This window comes from Schistocerca cancellata, chromosome 4 (assembly GCF_023864275.1).
Source record: "Schistocerca cancellata isolate TAMUIC-IGC-003103 chromosome 4, iqSchCanc2.1, whole genome shotgun sequence".
NCBI lineage: Eukaryota > Metazoa > Arthropoda > Insecta > Orthoptera > Acrididae > Schistocerca > Schistocerca cancellata.
In genome coordinates this window covers 276,257,198-276,276,279 of record NC_064629.1, presented here as the reverse complement: position 1 = coordinate 276,276,279, position 19,082 = coordinate 276,257,198, and the positions used below count along the sequence as shown (strand labels likewise).

The window sequence follows — 19,082 nt, the reverse complement described above, 5'->3', positions numbered from 1 at the left end:
TACACATTAAGATACTTTAGACCGGTGCTTTGCATCCAAAGGCAAATGGTCCAACAGAAAGGGTTCATCAGACAATTGCAAAGATGTTAAGCTAGTATGTTAACTCACAGCATAAAAACTGAGGTGCTGTACTTGCATTTGTGAAGGGGACATACAATTCAAAAATCTATACAATGTTATTTTTGGTCAAAAGATGCCATCTCCTAAGTCTCCCTCACAAAGTGACATTTCAGCAGCAACAAATTTCTGTAAAAGGTTAAAAACGAATTTGGTGACAGGTGAAAAAGATACAACACCAGATCTTTGGACTAAGACAGGACACACAAGAAGAAAGCAGTGTTGCATAAGTATTATGTAGTTAGTGGCTTATGATGACCAACCCATATGTACCTACAGGAAAAACTAAGAAGGTTGTGAGATGTTATCAGGGTTCTTTCAGGTTACAGAAATGGCATCGTCCTACCACAGTCCATGTCAGTAGAGTTGTTCTTTTTAAGTAAACCATAAAGGTGCTGCCTCCACTATCTGCAGCATCTTCCAAAGAGGGGAGAGGACAATCTTAGGGAATGGAAAGAAAAGAAAAGGAAAATTTTGCCAAGAAAAGCAAAACAGTTCTGTATTTACCCCAACACATTCTAAGGCCATGAGCAAGACAATAAAATTTCCTCTTCTTTTATGGCACACGGTTCCATTACAGGATGAGAAGAAACAGTTCCAACACCTAGCATAAGTCTCAAGATGAATTAAAAAAGGGAAAACAAGAAGCCTCATCACACTAAATCTACTATGCTGTTGCAGGGTGAAGAAAGCCCTCAAAGTATGTAGGTGGGGGTCTTGTTTACAGGACAATTGAGTGTCATAATGTCAAATCATCAGTGGACCATGAGAATACCTTACAATATTTGGGCCCTTGTGAACAAAATTTCGAGGTTGGAAAACACATTTGGAAAATTGCAGCTCATGATAAATAACTATATAAGGTTGCACAGTACACAAGGAGAATACCAGTTGTTGCGGGCAGCTTTTACCAGCTACAGGAACAGTTATGACAAACTATGGACTTAGTCCTGTGAGTGTAATGAAAAACAGGTTGACTAGACTTGGGATGTAGAATTTTGAAAACAGTTTTTGGAACAGCTGATGCAGAGGACCTAGAAAATTAAATAATGTGTTACAAGAACAGGTGGATGCAAAAAGCAACCAAAAACAGTGAGCCTGCACACTACCAAGCTCTTCAGTCTGAAAAAACTCATATTAAATGATACTAGGCAGCTGCACAATTGAGCTGCAATGGTAATGTGCCACATTCAGGTAGTAGCTGATACGAGTAACCATGACTTACGGCATACTTAGAGACCATCTGGATAACACAGATATTCAGTTATTGCTTGAAAAATTGCTCTGCAACCTTACCAATAGCAACACTGTGCATGGATTGAGACCGTGGAATTACAGAAGTCTTGTGCTACGCTGTTCACATGCATTTAATAACAATACTGCTACCACCAGATCAATTCCTGGATGAACTGTGGAAAATCCAAACCAAATTAACCATTTTATTAGAATTACTAATAGTAGTACAGGGAGTATTTCTATTGCTATACCAGTGTATGACCACTGTTTAGAGCAAGCAAGTGGGAATGCATTTGGAAATTCATATCCAAGTACTGATAATGTGTAAGGACTGTAGATTTGAATGTATAATTCTCATAGGAGCCCTATGGCATAGAAAACCCTACGAAAATTTTCAGAGTTGAAAGTGCATGAAGTACTACTAGTGGCATCAAACAGATAATCCCATGCCCTGATTCCAAGCAAAAATTACTACACTGTTGAGTGAAGGCAATCAGCATCTGTCCTTTAAGATAGGTAAATATTACTAATCAGGTGCTAGTGGAGTCAGACAGAATGATGTAAACAGTGCAAAGGATGATGTGATACCATGAAAAGATGTAGAAAGGGAAGTGTACATAAGTATAAATAAATTAGAGTCCACATTTCAGTAAACTTCAATGGCAAATTTTCTTTCTAGAAGGGAGGAAATGTAAAGAGGTAAAATTATAAATGATACTTAGATCCAATAGTTCAGCACAAAGGCAGAATCAGGACATGTCAAAGTTAGGTGCTGGCCAGCTGGTCAGCAGCTTCACAACCACCTCTTTGTTGAAGTACTACTTGTGCCAGCATTGGGTGAGCCTTCATGGAGGTTTTGCAGCCTGATTATGACAACTGGGTCACTGGTAGAATTGGTGTGAAGAGTGAGCTCGTACTGATGACCTTGCTATCATAGCTGATACTTGATGCTGGGTTCTACGTTACAGTATTGAGACCAGTAACTGCAGAATAGAAAACTGAATAAAATGCTTTAGCAAAGTATAACAAGGTGGCCATAATGGCTTAGTGTGGGCTAGGATTCTCTAGTGAGAAAGGATGTTGTGCAGCTGAAGAAGGAACAATGATGGTTACAATGACTTCTTTGTTGAGGCTGGGACATGAACTGATGACTACTGACTGCTGCCTTAACAACATTACTGTGCCACTCTGTGCTGCACCAATGATGCAGATGCTTGCAGCACAGAATAGCACAGGCTTGATGTGACATTATTGACTAACTGTAAAATCAGCACAGAGAAGCATTATTTAAAACAAGGCTGAACTCAACTGTTATCATTGGACAGCTGGGCAGTAATGTGACATTACCGCTGCCTAAGCTTCTTGGTGCCAGTGTCAGCTCCGTACTTAGCTGCCATCCAGAGAGTATGAAATTAGGATCCAGCCATCTGCGCCCTCACCAGAGGACCGACAGAAGACCACTACGCTCCGAGCCCTGGAGTAAGACACATCCTGACATCCTAGCACAAACAACCAACACATCACAACATCTCCATGACCATAGCAATGCAGCAGTGACTGCAGAAGTGACAGAATACAGTTAGTAGCTAGAGGCCACCACACCAAGGAAACATTTTCACATTTGCTATGCTGCCAACCAATGATTTTAGACAAGCCTCAGTAAAGAAGTCACTGTAACCATCATCAGTCCTTCAGCTGGACAACATCCTTACTCACCAGAGAACTCTATCTCACACTAAGCCAACACAGGCATCATGTTACTCTTTGCTAAAGCATTTTATCAAGATTTCCATTCAGCAGTTACTACTCTCAATACTGTAACATAAAAACTGTCATCAAGTATCATTTATGACAGCAAGGTCATCAATAAGAGTCCAGTCTTCACACCAAAACACATAGAAAGCATTGGGCACAGAGAAGTATACAAGGAGCTGAATTTCCTGTCTCGGCAGTGCTCCTAATTATACATACGTAGAATGCTGTAGTTAATTCCAATATTCCATAAATAATTCAGTCACAAAACTATCTAGAAATCATAAAAGTTGAAAGATAAAATAAATGCTGGAGGGGGGAATCAAACTAGTGACTTGCACATTGTGAGACAGCAACTATAACCACTGCACTGTGGTTCACATACAGCCTACAGCATAGCTCCCCCTACTTACAAGACAGTGACCCACTGTTTTAGAGTAGATTATAGCTTACTGGGTTTAAACCTAGTCAGTTGCTGTGCTGGTGGATCCATGGATTCTGATGATATCATCATTTCCTTTTGGTTATTGTAACATTCTAATAGAGTTACATCCAATGGAGCATCATGGCTATCAGGCAAGTTTTCATGCTCTCTGTACCAAAATCCTCTGTCTTTGATCTGCACCTCAGGTCTATCATACAGCTCCATGCTAAGGACATGGACAACATCTCTGTGCTATTGTCTCCCCAATGTAAGGTCATCCTCAAATTCATAGATGATTTCTGATAGGCAGTGAAGAATTCAGTACTAGTCAAAGTCACACTTTAATGTTTTTCTTGATAGGCTGAACTTCCCCACAGGTGTAAAAACCAGCAATGGATCATCTGGGTTGTAACTTACAGGTCAGTATTTGGTGTTCTAGTTTTCAGGATCCTTATTGTAGAGGTTCATGAGATATGACCCTATGTGAGCTCAGGATGGTCAAGGGGGGCAGGTGATGGAGAGGACCTGTGTCACATCCAAGGTGTGAATAAGAACGCATTAAATTAACACCAATTTATTGCTGAGAGTTTTACAGTAATTCAATCTCTTCTTCGGTGCAACCTGGTGCTGCATCCACATCACGAGAACATCCTGAGCGGAATGTCAACACCCATTGTAGAATCTGCTGTCAAAGCCCTTGGTGTTGCCCACAGTCAATTCAGTGGCCTTGTGCATGGCAGCTCAAAGATCTGCATGTCCCCACAGCCTAGTGTGATTCTGTACACCTGCTGAAGCATCAGCACTCTGGCTAAATTTAGTTTTGCTTAGGCTTTCCCCCAGAAATCTGCATAACAATGATGACAGTTGTCATTATACCAAGAAGACAGAAGTGCCAACAGTGAAACAAGACAGGCTAAGGGGTGGTCCCAGCATAGAGCCAGTAAAGAAGTACACGAACTACCAAGGAGTGGTGGCATCAGGTGCCCTGCTCCCAAGTTGAACAGCTTGCAGTCAGACAGATTAATTCTGCATCCTCAGATGATCTGCCTGGTCCTCATCTTTAGTAAGTCACTGTTGTGACTGGTAGGAATTGCAGCTGTCAGAGCTGAAGCCTGGTCTCCGGAACGAATCCGCCTGGCAGACTTGTGTTGAGGTCTGGTGAGCCAGCCAATCTGTGGATGGTTTTTAGGCAGTTTTCCATCTGACTCAGCAAATGCAGGCTGGTTCTCCTTATTCTGTCTCAGCTACACTATGTTGGCGATTGCTGTGCAAACAAGTTCTCCACGTACACGTACACCACCATTACTCTACCATGCATTTCCTTGGGGGGGGGGGGGGGGGGGGGTCCACTGGAGGCCAAACCGCACAATAACCCTGAACGAGTGGTTTAGTGTGGGGCGGCAGAAGGGTGAAGTGGACTGCGGTAGTCGTTGTGTGGTTGTGGACCACTGTGGCTGCAGTGGGGATGGAGCCTCTCCATCGTTTCTAGGCTCCTCGTTAACATACGATACAATACAATGTTCAGTTTCAGAGCCTCGGAGTGTCCTCTTATGCAAAGTTTTCACCCTGATAGGCATTCTTGCATAGTCTTTAGATGCAGTTACTACATGCTGCCCCATTAACAGAATATTGTTACATGTGACCTTTGCAATGATGCAATGTTGATGAATTGAATGTTCCCAACTCACAGACTTGCACAGTCTGTGGCAGTGTGCTCCCTGCTTGTTTGTGTTCTGGTGCCCTAAGTATTTACACTTGTTATGCAACCATTGTATAATGAGTAGGTGCCTGGACATCATTCCAGAGAGCTAAGAAAGTTTATTCTTCACTCTAACACTATTTTGCTGTGCAACATTCCCATGTTCTTTATAAAATTTGTCCTGGATACTTAACCTCAGATCCTCCCTCTTTCTAATATACATGTTCACATCTTCATAATTAGTTTGCGCATCATTGGGTACATTTTCCTTCTGCATACAGCTAATTCCAAAAAGCCTAATCCCTTACATGCATTTCCTTAATTCATTACATTGATTTATTTACTAATGCCTAGATCTATAACTTAATTACTCTGTATTACTCCCTGTCACATTAATAAACCAGGTAACAGGTAGCTGATGTGCAGGTAATTCTTTGTACTGTCCTGTATTTTGCTTGCAAAAACACAAATTACACAAATGGCAACCAGGATCTCTACAGTACTGGTAGCCGAAATGTTATACTCATAATACTGCGTCGTTGCTCCTCTTGGTACTGTTAGATGTGTTGCAACATCTGTTCTGAGGAAATCCACCCCTTCTGTGATGGTATAGGTTTATCTAATAACTGAAGGAGATTGGGATTTAAGGTATTGTTCAAAAATGTAAAGTTTCGAACTGGCAGTATCTCTAATGGCTTTTCTGGTCAAAACAGTGAAGAGTGCGTCAACTAAATCATTGTCATACCTATAATGATGTCTGGAATGTTGTTCTGGCTATTTCACAAACCTTTATTAGGATACCACTGTCGCTTACTTCCATCTCTGTCTCAAGTTGAGTATTCCCTACACTCTTCTACTATTCACATATGACATCATTTTCTTTTGGTTTAAGATTTCACTACATTTCTGGTTTTTGCACTCTGGATTGCTCATAAGATCTTGTTTGCCTACTGTGCTGTCTCCTTTGCCTATGGGTCCAGTCTCAGCAGATTTTCTTGAGTTGTACCCTATCTTCTGTCAAATATTGTTCGCAATAATTGGCAATGAGATGAAAAAATTCACAGCGTATCATGACTGTTAAGACTGTGAAACTCCTGGAACAGCAACAGAAACAGTTCCTACTGTAACAACTGAAATGGCAGTTCCAGCAACAGTTTTAGCAGCAGCAGCAACAACAACAACAACAACAACAATAGTAGCAAAATTAGTCACTCCATCAAGAAGTCCTGCTGAAGCATCGACTGCAGATACAGGGAGCCTACCTACATTTTTCTTATTTAGAATGTTGGCTCCTTTTGCAAATCCTGTCACACTTACATTTGAGGAGATGTGCACATTACTCTCAACTTATTGTTCACAATGATTCCATGTAGTCACATTGCAACTTGAGTTTCGTCAGTACCACAAGCAATTAGCCCCACACTCTTGTACATTGATCTATATGGTGACAGTTAAGTTTCCCTCCAGGATCAGTTAACAATCACTGTCACCTACAAAATGGTCAAGCTGCTGATAACACTGTTTGTTGTTGATAGTCACTCAGTGGGAAACATTTCTAGTCTGGATGCCTTCTCATTGGTTGGATTCTCCATCAGTGAGGTGGCTCATGTCAATTCTGACACAATTCCCTTCCATCCCACTTTTGCATTTATATTTGAACATGATTTCCATGAATCATGACTCAGGACCCAGTTTTTCTGGCATGACCCATTCCAGTCTCATTAACGACAACCATTGGGCAGGAACTCTATCACCTCTGTGAGGCTGGGGCGACTAAACCAGTTAAAACCACCTCTTGGGCCACACCTCTGGTAATGGTTAAGAAACCCAGTGGTTCTCTCCAGCTTTCTGAACACCGACAATGACAGCCCAGGTGCAAGTGGAAACCTACCCCATACCACACCCAGAAGACCTTCACACAAAGCTTGTCACATGAAAATATTTTTCTCAGATAGAGCTTACTGATGCATATTTGCAGAAACATATGTATGAGGACTTGCAAAGCATCAGGGTTATCAACACTTTCTTTGTCTTACACAAACAGAAGCATTTGGAGGCTCTTTTCTGCTCTGAAAATCTTTCTGATATACCTGGAACAATTAACTGTGCCCATCCCTGCTTGCACTATCTGTCTCTAAGACTTAATTGTCCAGGGGAAGTACTTGTCAGGATCACCTGCAAAAGACTTGCACCATATTTACTACATTGTGTGATGAAGGCCTAAATTCTGCTTAGACAAATGCCAGTTTCTTCAGAAGCAAGTGGAATACCTTGGACTCTTGCTGACAAAGAAGGGATCAAGCCCACTGACCATAATGTCACAACTATTGACACTCTACCCTGCTTTCGAAACTCTCATGAGCTGCAGTTTTTTTTTTTTTTGGGGGGGGGGGGGGGAAGGAGAATTATTATTCTAAGTACCTACCACAAATGGCATATATCTTGTGTCCACTAAATCAGTTGCAGAAGAAAGGTGTTCAGTACAGGTGTCTGACTGTCTATGGGCACTCTTTGACAGAGATGAGGCATATGCTACACTCAGAACCCTGCTTTATGTGCTTTTTGTCATCATTCCCAATGGTTCTGGTCATGGATGGCTTCCCATGTGGCATTTGTGCAGTGCTGGTGCATAAAAATCGAGCTATCAATTGCCTATGCAGCAAAGATGCTGGAACCCACTCAAAAGAACTGCTTGCAGATTGAAATGAAAGCTTTAGTGACTGTCCTTGCCATTAAGAAGTGCTATATTTACCTATTCAGGACAAATTTTACATTAACTACAAACCACTGATAGGGCTCTTTGAGCCATGATCTAGGCTTCCAAAATTGACAGCACAGTGGCTTGAGTGTTGATCACTTTCTCTCAGCCCCTACAATTATACCATTACATACAAGCCCACAGCACAACACACAAATTCAGATACTCTATCTTTCTGACCTTCAGGATCAGACCCGGCCTATGACCAGCAAGAAATATCATGTTTCTACACAGACACAGAATGGAGACGAATTTTTAATGGGTTTTCCACTACAGCTCCATGAATTGTTGGAGACACATGCCATGACACAATGTTATGGAAAATCACACACTATGTGTTCCATGGATTGCCCATTGCCCACATACTTCTCAAAGAATGTCAGTCCAGAACTCTAGGCCTCGTATTACCTCTCCAGCTGTCAGTCAGCCATTAACAAAGTCCTCCTAATATACACTGATGCAGATGTCATTGTCATCATCCTGGCTGCCCTACAGCCTTAGGTTTTACAACTGCTCCATGAAACACTCTGGGGAATGTCACAGATTAAAGTCCTATGGCAGTGACATTTACTGCTCAGGGAGCCATGGTGTATAGCTGTTCTGCTTGCACCTGGCAACAACCTGCACCACCCCAATCTTTCACCTAGCCAAGCCCTACATTTCCCCTGGGACCACATTCTTTTGGACTTTTTGTCCCCTTTATACACTTTAAGTTGCTCATAGTTGTGGAGCTTACCCCCAACACCCATATGTGGTCAGCATGGCGCCCACCACAACAGACCCATTAGTGTGCTCGTCCTGATTCTGTCCATCCAAGGGCTTTCTCAGACCCTCATATTGGATAATGGGGCCCCCAATTTGTGGCAAAAGCTTTCAAGAAATTCTGCACTTCATTAGCATAATGCCTCTTTTTAATCCATCACTTTACCCATCCTCCAATGGCGAAGCAGGGCATATGGTGCAGACATTCAACCACCACCACCACCACCACCACCACCACCACCACCACCACCACAACACACTGTTGTATCTTGGTTTCAGATTTCACTATGTCTGTGGTTTTTGCTCTTTGAACTGTCCATAGGATCTTCTTTATCTGCTGTGCCATTTCCACTGTCCATTTTCCTCTTGTTGTTTTTCTTCCTGTTCACATTCAGCAATCTGCGGTTTATGATCCCTGGCCTATCGGTCCAGTCTTGCTGGGTTTTACTGAGTCATACCTTATCTTCTGTCAAATCTTGGTCATATTATGGCACTTCTTCTCAGAACCAGTGCTGAGCTGTACCATCAAAATAAAAGGAGATGCTAGCAAAACACACCATCTCATGCTATCTGTTGTATGTAGGGACAAGTCATGTTGTCGGTCTCCCTATGCACTACTGGATACCTGATGTTCATCTGATGGACAGATGCTTTTGCCTCCATTATCACCTTGGCAATGAATGCAGTCAGAGGTATGTACTGTATGTACTTGGGTTCTTGACCATGAAGGTGAAGGCATTTGGATAGCCTTATTTGAGTGATAGTGATGTAGATGTTCAAGACACTCATCATCTCCACCAAAATATGTCCTACAGAATCCAGAATCTATTGCCAGTAATGACAGCAGGACTGTCAATAAAACCTAACACTTCACACTGAATGCACATTTATTGAGCACACATGAAAGTATACACAGAGCTGAACTTCCTAGCTTTGCAGTGTGTGCTCATGTTCATTATATACATACATACATACATACATGCATACAAATACATACACACACACACACACACACACACACACACACACACACACACACACACACAATATATATATATATATATATATATATATATATATATATATATATATAATTTTCTAGAAAATTCCAGTACTCCTTAATATTCTAGATATTATAAATGTTGCATGAGAAACAACTGTTTGAGGCAGGAGCCAAGCTGATGACCAGCACTTTTCCAGTGTGCAACTGTAATTGCTAGACTATAGCAGATGATGTACATTATGTGGCAATATCTGGACTTTTTTGACTTTTATGTGGTGATTGGAAACAAGGTTTTTAGTTAAATATCCCTCAGTAAAACAAATTCACAAAACTGAAATCAGCATTTCAGCCTTCTGTGTGTCATTCTTTGTTTTCTCACAGTCTGACCAGTGTATAGAAGACTTCAATTCACCTAAATACTCTTTTAAACCAGGCTGGAGTGATTACAGGACAATGAAACTTTGTGGAAATATTATAAGGACATGCAGACAAGAAGTAGCAAACCATTGAAAGACAACATTTTAACTCCCACATGAGATGACAACTATTTTAAATTGTGTACTACATTTATCTTCCAGGTTACAAATTTGCTCACTGTGACTACCATCTACAACCATGTCAGCCTGGAACCACACTAGAGATTGCTCTACTGCTGCCTGAAACATCTCAGGTGGGATGTTGGCACTCCCTTGCTAAGCTCATCTTCAAACTCCAATGTGTGGTAGGGTCACATTGATAAACCCTGTCCCTCAGGTAACCTCACAGCCAGATATCACACAGGTTCAAGTTTGGTGATATTGGCATCCACACAGCTTGGAATGATTGGTCAATGATTTGGTTTTCTTGAAATGTGTTATGGAGTATTCAAGTGACCTCATGAGCAATGTGAGGTGGAGCTGCATCGTGCATCAAAACAGCTGAGACCAAACCCTTCTCTCCCATAGAACAAGGATCACATGTTGGTGAAGCAGATCACAGTAACATGTGGTCTTCATGCTGCATCTCCAAAGTTCTTGAGGTTCAAGCTCCTCAGAGAGAAATGGACCAACAATGGTGAATTGTGCATGAAGCCACTCCACAAAGTGACACATTTGCTATGCAGGGGAACTTCATGACCAACATGTGGTGCAAATTCCCAAATGTGACAACTGTGAGCTCTCACTGCCCCACGTCAAGTGTGCTTCATCACTCCACAAAATGTTCCAATGTCATCAACTTCAGCCATTGCAAGGAATGTAAGAGCAAAGTCCACTTGAATGCCTGTGCCGCTTGGTGAAAGTTGGTGAGTAATGTGAAGTTTCTATGGATACCATTTCACAATTGTTCACAGCACTTTTTGAACAGTGGATCATGCAATGTTCAGCTGTCGTGACACAGCTTGGCACTGCTTGAAGATTGTGCATTGCATCCAGCATTCCTAACCATTTCAATGGTAACTTTTTCAACAGTTTCGATGAAACTGCCCATCAGCTTCTCCCAGGATGAATTCTCAAATTGGTAGTTAATTCAAATTTCTGAATCAGGTTCTTCAAACCCAGTGTGGAAAGTGGACCTCTCTATACTCCTTTAATACATCAATGCTCATTAAGAGCAGCAGCACTATTGCTGTTGTTTTGATAAAACAGCTTTATGAGTAAGGCCTTGCTCACTTTGTCCAAACTGATGTTGACTCTCCGCAACTATAATGCATGCTGATGCTTGTGTTCCAACCTTCCATCACCATACCACAACTGGTAAGTAATGACACTAATGCTATTAACAATGGAAACCCTGCAGCCCAGTTTGATCATCATTCCTATGAAGTCAGGTAACAGTACAAGAACTGTACACATGAGGTGGAAGAATTCCAGGCCCACTGAGGCAGTACATGCAAATCACAGGCACAAACAAGGCCAAGGCTGTGATCATAGTAGTGAACACTAACATTACAGTAACACAAATAACGTAACTATGCATACAACATTAGGTTACAGTTAAAATAAATTCACACAGTGAAACATGGATAATCTTTTTGAACTAAGGTCAGTGCTCATTTGATATAGAGCCTTTTGCTGAAGTAATAAAAGAAATTGTGTGATTTGCAAATGGCAGACAACTACTTTTCTTAACAGACATAAATGCTAGGTTACCCTTCTGGCACTCTGACAGAATGGACATCAGAGGACAAATAATAGTCAATGTTATACATGAATGTAATCTTTTTGTATTTTTTTAATTAAAGAAAAAAAAAGGGGGCGGGGGAGGGAGAAAGCAGGGCAACCACTAACGTCCCACAGAAATAGTGGAGTAGGCAGAAACATAGACATTTCTCTGGCAAACAGCACATAATTAATACAGGTAGCGAACTGGCAGGTACTTGATGAGAGAATACTCAGTGATCATAATGCAATAATTATATACACTTAAACAAACACAGACACAAGACACAAATACATCACAACACCCATGGTACTGCTACGCAAAGCAAACTGGCACAAACTAAGGCCATGACTGACGAGTTTCCACTATGTGTCACCCAACGAAGCATAGATTACAGAGCTCAGATTCTTACTGACATCTTACACAGACTGCAAGCTACAGTTATACCTGCAGCACACTATGCACCCAAATAATGGGCACCATGGTCAGCACTATTAACAAAACTAACAAAAGACACTCATAATAAACAATTCTATTTCCATAAATCAAAGACAGCATAGGAAAGAGAAATTAGACCTCAACATTATCACAACAGCAAAACATGATACAAAGACAAACTACATAAGACCAGGAAAGACCTCTGGGACACATATGTTTGGACAAACATACAGAACAACATCTGGGGGAGCCATTTAAACTGCAGACTGAATGTATCATGACTTCTACAGTATTATCAACACTGAAGAAACTAGATTGTACTACCACAAGAGGCTGGAGATGCACAGAGCAGTATCTACTCAACAAACTACTTCCTGAAGATGACCACACACAGGACAATCAACTTCACACTGTCCTTCGCAGACCCCTTCTGACAAATACAAAAATGAAGCTATCACTACCTCCTTTGTTCACAAGGAAGCTGCACTGGCAAAACATAAAATAAAGAATGAGAAGGCCCTGGGCACTGATGGCATCCTCTCTGAAACCACTTATTGCACCACAGCTGACAGACTTACTGAACAATGCTCTACTAGAAGGACAAATACCATCCATGTGGAAGACTGCAAATGTAATTATAATCAACAAAGCAGGAGACAAAGACCTAACTGACCCTATGACATCAGACCAATATGCCCCATTAATATTCTGGCAAAGGCATAGGGGAGACTGCTGGGCAACAGACTTCAGTTACACCGCCAACTCTGTGGCGTTAACCACATAAGTTTGGTTTTAAACCACGTAAATCCATCAATGACACAATAAACAGGGCCACAGAAATGGCACAGACAATACATGACAAATACGTAGTAGCAATCCTAATTGACATAGCTGATGCTTTCAACAACTTTTAGTGCCCTGTGCTGTTTGAAAAACTTAGAAAGATGAATATTCCCCTGGCTATATACAGTGCCTTAGGGATTACTACAAAAACAGGATAGTGGAATGGAAGACTGTCACCAAAAGGTTATAAAGAGGGTAACAAAGGATTGTCAGCAATAATCCATATGTGGACCGATTTCCTGGGACATAGCAATAGAACCACTATTGAATGCACTAAAAGATAACAACAATGACATGGCAAATGGTGTGGTTGCATATTCTGATGACCTTATGGTCATGGTATCTGCAAGCTCCAGGTCCCAATTAGGGAGTAAAGCCACATGGCTCCTCGTGTTCATTGGTGAATGGTGCACAAACAACAAACTCACAATAGCAACAAACAAAATTGTTTACCTACTTCTAAGAGGCACACTGAAAAGACATCCAATTATAATGTTAAACAACATATCTATACAAAGAAAGCTATGACAGGATACCTCAGCGTTTATATTGATGAATGTTTACACTTTAATGAACATGCCAGACTGACAAGTAACAAAATGATGAAACTCATGCATAACCTTGCAAGACTGAACACTAAGGTACAGACTACCCCTTCAGACAATGAGGAGATATTACACAGCACTCTTTGAGACAATAACTTGTTTTGCTGCTAGTGCTTCAGCACATCAATTATGCTTAGATATGCATAAAACCATTGTGAGGTGCGACCAGAGCAGAGTTCTGCTCAGTATCTGAGGGGCTTTTGGCATGACCTCAATTAAGAGACTGTGTATATTACTAGGAGTTTTTCCTACAGATATTACAATTTGCCACAGAGCAGCTGCCTACTGGCTGAAGAGGGGAAGATGCGACAAAGTAAGGGAAATAACTGGACAAGAAATAACTGAAAAATGGAAAGTAAACAAGTGGAGAATTGATACATGACAGACAGAAAGGGACAAAACTGAAAAATGAGTCTACTCTTTCTTCCCCAGTATCAGAGAGTGGATGAATTTGAAGTACATAAAGCAGGTGCCATGGTGCACTTTCTCAAGGAGCCATGGCCCATATCCTGTGCATCTCCATAGGTTTGGCCTAAAACTGACTCACACTTGTGCCTGTAGTGATAATGACACACCTGAATACATAGTTCTCATCTGTAGGGCCCTAGGAAACATATGACCAAGTTTAGGAAACCAGGACATAGGACAGTTAATGTGCAGACAAAATGACTAGAACTCTATAAACAACATCACAGACAAAGTATCATGAGCACTACACGTGGCATAAAAACAGGATAGACCACATGCTGGAATAAGACAGGCTCCATATCTGATAGGTCAGCAGTACATAGTAAAAGACAGATACAAACACAGACACTGAATCAGCCTCTGTATCACACACAGGAACTGAAGACAAGATAAACATACAAACATAGCATAAGTAAGCTAAGGTTCTCCAATGCTAAATCAGCTCAATCTGAAAATGTAACACTCTATATAGTTGGTTGTTATACCATTTCATAGTATATAACACTATCTGAAGATGTGACATTTCTTCTTCTTTCATGCATCATGTGTGACTGGCTCAAGGTTTTACTGAGCCCTCACACCTGCTGCAGCTGACTATGACATTTTAATTCAAGTCCCAATCTCCACTGTTACCATAAGTTCAGAAACACACTGTAACCTGATTAATCAATACCTTATTAATTATTACCACAGTCAACATAGGTAACAGATGTAAACATACAAATAGAAGGTATAAACATAAAAACTGTCACATCATATCTAAGTCAGACTGCCGTCTCTTGTTTCTTCCATTAAATACACTTTTAATGTTGGCTTAAAATACATTCAAAACCTATTATGTATAGTATTTATCATAATTATCTATGTTAGCAACAAGTTTAAAAAAAACTGTATTTATACATTTGCACTTTTTATATATTTTTTATTTTACCCTTTTTTTAAATTCTCATCAAGAAAAGTGTACCACTAATAAAACTGAATTTCTATGCTACAACATGTAAAATCACACAATGTATGACCTGCTGTGTAATAATAAGTAGCAGGTCTTTACTGGAGATATAAATAATAAATGCAGTAACCATACAGTAAATAGTTTTCCATCTACATTGGCTCAAGTAACAAAAGTTTAATTACAACTACCCTGTTATCTTCAGTTACAGCCAAATGAATCCTACTGTGGGGTATTTTGGAAACACCAGTGAAATGACTCTCACAGTAAACATAACTGTCACCTCGATTTCACCTTATTGGATAATATCCTCCTTAAGAGGTACCTTCTCTCTTCTCTTTGTGTGTGTGTGTGTGGGGGGGGGGGGGGGCTTAGCTGTGCAATGAATGGTTCATTGCCTTTACTTCTTCCATTATTTGTATTCCACCCTGGATTTTCTATTGTCATATTTGTATATTGTTGCTACTTTTCACAACATTTCAGTCTTTTCACTAATTTTGGCCATTCTGTTGCAAAATATTTTGGAGTATGCATGGCAGACACACTGTTCAAAAGAATCTTTCCTCTTCTGTCCCACAATTCTACAATACACAGTATGCGTTTTACGAATCTTTTGCTGGCTGTGGTGGCCGAGCGGTTCTAGGAACTCCAGTCTGGAACCGTGCAACTGCTACAGTCGCAGGTTCGAATCCTGCCTCGGGCATGGATGTGTGTGATGTCCTTAGGTTAGTTAGGTGTAAGCAGTTCTAAGTTCTAGGGGACTGATGACCTCAAATGTTAAGTCCCATAGTGCTCAGAGCCATTTGAACAATTTTTGAACAAATCTTTTGCTTAAATTTTGAGCTAACCTCAGGAGAATTATCCTCCTGCAGTTGCCTGTAGATAATGAGGCATTTTGACATGGAGCACAAGCAAGGAGATTACAATGGTGGGGAATATTCTTTTCAAAGGCACCACACCAGCTCTCTTCTTCATCTTATTTCGAATAGGCCAACTAAGGACCACAATATTCAACTACTGCATTTGGAGTGAGCTTTGATGTTTGCCCAGCAGTTATGCATCCTCTGGCTGTGTTGTTCCTTCCTCTCCTGTGTCCAGAGGGTACCAGTCTTCTTTCTTGGTAGTTTGTCTTGGAACCTCTTTTGTCTAAGCTTCATCCTGAGTATCATCCGATCCTTGAAGTTTCCTTCCCAGTTCCTGAAGATCTTTCTCCGCTTCCATCAACCATGGTAACTTGGTCTTCCTCTATTGCCAGTAGCAGAGAAGCTGGTTGGTCAATGTGTCATGATGCGTCCTGTAAATGTGTCCATAAAATGCTAGACATCTTTTCCTAGCTACATCTGTGATTCTTTCACAGTACTTGTAGAGCTCTTGGTTGGGTCACCTTTTATAATTGTCACCCTCCTTGACTGGCCTCAGTATCTTCCTCATTATCTTTCCTCCTGGATTTTGAGCTTTTCAGTAAGTCCCTTCCTATTGAATATTAAACATTCTGAAACATATAAGGCTTCATGACGGATGATTGTATGGTAGTGTTTCACTTTAATGTTATGGGAGTGAAATTTTTTATTATAAGTATTCTTGGTCAGCTGGTATGCCAGCTCGAGCTTGCTGACTTGAGTTGATAGTGCTGTTGCTGCAGATAGATTAGGTTCCAGCCATTTTCCAAAGTACTTAAACCAGTTGGTTTTTTTTTTATCTCTCGCTAGTCTACATGCAGTGTACTAGGACTTTCACCTATATTCTTGATGTACTGCATTTTTTCAAGTGATACATGAACCCCAACCTTTGCCACTTGCTGTCAAAGAATGTTGAGGTGCCAGAATGAGATTTTCATTCTGCAGCAGAGTGTGCGCTGATATGAAACTTCCTGGCAGATTAAAACTGTGTGTCTGACCGAGACTCGAACTCGAGTCTTGGCCGGGCACACAGTTTTAATCTGCCAGGAAGTTTCATATCAGCGCTCACTCCACTGCAGAGTGAAAATCTCATTCTGGAAACATCCCCCAGGCTGTGGCTAAGCCATGTCTCTGCTATATCCTTTCTTTCAGGAGTGCTAGTTCTGCAAGTTTCGCAGCAAAGCTTGTGTAAAGTTTGGAAGGTACGAGACGAGATACTGGCAGAAGTAAAGTTGTGAGGAACGGGTGTGAGTCATGCTTAGGTAGCTCAGTTGGTAGAGCACTTGCCCACGAAAGGCATAGGTCCTGAGTTCGAGTATTGGTCGGGCACACAGTTTTAATCTGCCAGGAAGTTTCAATGTTGAGGTGTTTCGCTGAAGTTTCTATTGAATCTGATAGAAGTGCTAGGTCATTGGCAAATGCTAGGCAATCAACATTGAGCCCATTGCACTTATGTCCCAGAGAGATACCATTTGGAATCACCTCTCGAGCCATCTCCTTGTGCCACTCTCTTATCACCTTTTCCAGGGCGCAGTTGAAGAGGAGAGGCGACAGACCATCTTCCTGTCTTACTCCCGATTTGATTTCAAAACTTTCTTAGAGGATTCCTCTAAACTTTACTCATGACCTGGTGTTGCTTAAACTCTGTTGGATAAGGCTGTGGTTCTTCTCATCTCGCCCTAGTTCTTGCAGGATCTTTATGAGAGTAGGTCTATCAACTGAGTCATATGCCTTCTTGAAGTCAATGAAGATGACAACATACTTCTTACCAGCCATTTTTACTTGTTGTAGCACTCACTTCAGGTTCAGTATCTGTTCAGTACAAGAGTGTCCTTTTCTAAATCCAACCTGGAATTCACCTAGCTCGGGGTCCAGTTGAGGTTCAGCTCTGTTTAGTAAGACCTAGTAAAATTTTTTTGTATGTGACAGTTACCAATGAGATTTCTTGATAATTATTGATGTCAGTCAAGTCCCCTTTCTTGTGTAAGGGATGAATCAAGGCAGAGAACCAGTCATTAGCTAATATTTCAGTCTTCCACATGTTTTTTAGGATTTTCTTCAGCTTGCTTACAGTCTTGTCTCCCACCTGCTTTCATAATTGGGCCACTATTGAGTCTTCTCCTGATAATTTGTTGTTTTTCAAGGACTGGATGATTTCTATTACTTCTTCTTCCATCGGTGGTTGCGAGTTTGGATGCTTGGTGCTGTCCTGGTAATCAAAGAATGTATCACATGATTCACAGCTCAGGAGATTCTTGAAGTACATAGCCAGAAGATGGCAGTTGTCTATATCATTGTAGGCTAGCTTCCGATCTGGTCCCCTGAAGTGGAGGCTAGATGGATTGTAGTGGCTTCGATTCCATTTAAAACTTCTGTAGAAATTCCTGGTGTTGTTTTTCTTGAAGTCATCATCTAGCTGTGGCAACTGGTCTTTTGTAAACTGCCATTTTACTTGTTTGATGGTTCTAGCAGTTAACTTTCATTGTTCTATGAACTTGTCTCTGTTTCACTTCAGCCAGGTCATATGTCTCAGCATCACTGCTTCCTCAAAGGTAGTTGTCCACCAGGCATTTTTCTTTTGTTTCTGTAATGGTGCAGTCTCTATGGCAACTTTCACTATGTTCTTCCTCAATTCATCCCAATTTCTCTGTGAATTGGTTGCAAGTTTTTCTATATCAAACTTAGTAAGCTTGAATGACTTGGATCTCTTAGTTTTTCTAGCCACAAATCTCAGCTTTATTTTGGGGAGGTAGTGGTCAGAGTCAAAATTTGCTTCTCTCAACACTTTTACATTGTGGATCTCTCTGTGGGATTTCCTTGAGATGGCAACATGATCAACCTGAAATTCTCCCAAGAGGTTGTTGGGTGATGTCCGCATTATCTGCTTCTTTGGTAGTCTCTTGAAGGCCGTTGACTTAATTATCAAGTTGAAAGCTTTACAGAGAGCCACAGGACATTCTCAATTATTGTTGGTCCGTTTGTGGGCTGGG

General features: G+C 41.0%; 1 protein-coding gene across 1 annotated transcript in view; it reads right to left on the bottom strand.

Annotated features, from left to right (window-relative positions):
* The window catches only part of LOC126184104 (popeye domain-containing 2), a 174,740-nt gene that overhangs the window by 48,754 nt on the left and 106,904 nt on the right, over positions 1 to 19,082 (bottom strand). The window lies entirely within an intron of this gene.